Raw genomic sequence first — 2,005 nt, forward strand, 5'->3', positions numbered from 1 at the left:
CTTTGGGGGGGGTCTCAGGGCTGGGGTCTCTGGTTGTGGGGGAGGGTGTCTCTGGTTTGGGGGGCCGGTGGTGGTGGTGTCTCTGGTTGTGGGGGGGCCTGTGGTCCGGGGGTCTCAGGGCTGGGGACTGTGGCTTTGGGGGGGGTCTCAGGGCTGGGGTCTCTGGCTGTAGGAGGGGTCTGTGGTCCGGGGGGGGTCTCAGGGCTGGGGTCTCTGGTTGGGGGGGGGGGGGGGGCGTCTCGGGGCTGGGGGTCTCTGGCTGTGGGGGGGGGGTCTGTGGTCGGGGGGGGGGGGGGGGGCCCGTGCGCCCCCGGCGGCGGCGGGCAGCGCAGCAGCCCCGCGGATGCGGCAAAGGCCTGCGCATAAATTATGTTCATGACGCAGCAGCTAAAAAATCCCCCCGGAGGAGGCGGGGGGGGGGGGGGGGGGGGAACGAATAACCACCGAAACCACTCAACCCCACGGGAAAAAAAAAAAAAAGCCACCCCCCAACCCATCCTCCCCCCACAAAAACCCACCCCCCGAGGGTGTCCTGGCCCCACCACCCCCCCCCCAACCCCGGGTACGGGGGGTCCCGGGGCGCGCTCCCCGCCTCCCTCTCCCCCCCCCCCCCCCCCCGCCTCCCTCCCCTTTGTGCCGCCGCCGCCGCCGCTGTGAGATGAATTTTTAATTATTCCCCGGCAGAGGAGAAGGCGCGGAGCGGCGCGGAACGGCGCGGAGCGGCGCGGATCCCCCCCCTCCCCTTTCCCCGGCCCCGGTCCCGGTCCCCCCCCCCCCCCCTTCCCGGCCCCGGCGGCGCGGTGAGTGCGGGGCCGGAGCGGGGCCGGGGCCGGGCGGGGGGCGGCGGGCCCCGCCGCGGTGAATATGCAATGCCGTAATTAGCATAATTTATATATTTATGATAAAGAGTGATGGGGGGGAAGCGGGCGCGGAGGGGAAAACGGCGCAGAGCGGGGTGCAGCGCTGTGGGGGGGGGGGGGGCACCGGGATTTTTTTTTGGGGGGGGGCGGGGGGGATATACCTGGATTTTTTTGGGAGGGCGGGGGGAAAGGCAGGTTGGGGGTTTTGGGGGGGGCATCGGGATTAAGGGGGGGGCCAGCCGGACTTGGAGGTGGGGGGGGGGGGGTCACTGGGTTTGTGGGGGGGGTGTAAAATTGGGGAGAACTGGGAGGAGGACGCACGCTTAGAGTGGGGGTGCAGATGAGGGGCAGCAAGGGAGTGATGGGGGGCAGCGGAATGGGGGGGGGTGTAGGATTAGGAGGTGCCAGGGGAGATCACAGTTAGGTGGGGGTCCCTGAGGGGACCCCGAGCTGGGGGTGTCCAGAGAAAGGGGGAAAGATGGGGGGCTGGCGGGCCCCGGGGTGTGGAAAGGGGGTGACTGCCCTAGGGGGGGCTCGGGGGGTGGGGGGGCAGGAGAAATTGGGGGCTGCGGGAGACGGGATTTGGGGCTCAGGAGAGGAAAAACAGGGCTGGGGGTGGACAGTGCTGGGGAGGGGGGGGCAGGACAGGGGGACGGTGTTGGGGTCCTACCAGGGGACGGCAAAGGGACCCCCCCCGGGTGGGAGATGAGGCGGGAGGCGCTGCCTGGGGGGTGCAGGTGCCAGGCAGGGATTGGGGTGCCCTGGCGGCTCCGGGGGGTGGGCAGAGCCCCGGGGAGGGGGGGGCGGCTGCTGCAGCTGAGGGGGGGGGTGAATGGAGAGTAGGGCTGGGGGGGGGGTACAAGGGCATTTTGGGGTACTCCGGCACGGTGTGGGGCTGGGCATGGGGTGCTGCGAGGGTTTGGGGGGGCTGTGCAGCCCTGTTGGGGGCGGTCACTGTCCCGGGGGCAGCTTCCACGGCCACCCTGAGCCCCTCGGTGTGTGTTTTGCCGGGGGTGGGGGGGTCTTCACCGGGCACCGCAGAGCCCCGGCTGGCAGGGGTCCGGCAGCGCAGGGGCTGGGGGGGCTGCGTGGGGTACGGTGGACCTCAACCATCTTGAGGGGGGGGGAAATGCGATGGGGGGGGC

This window comes from Rissa tridactyla, chromosome 24 (assembly GCF_028500815.1).
Source record: "Rissa tridactyla isolate bRisTri1 chromosome 24, bRisTri1.patW.cur.20221130, whole genome shotgun sequence".
Classification (NCBI taxonomy): Eukaryota; Metazoa; Chordata; class Aves; order Charadriiformes; family Laridae; genus Rissa; species Rissa tridactyla.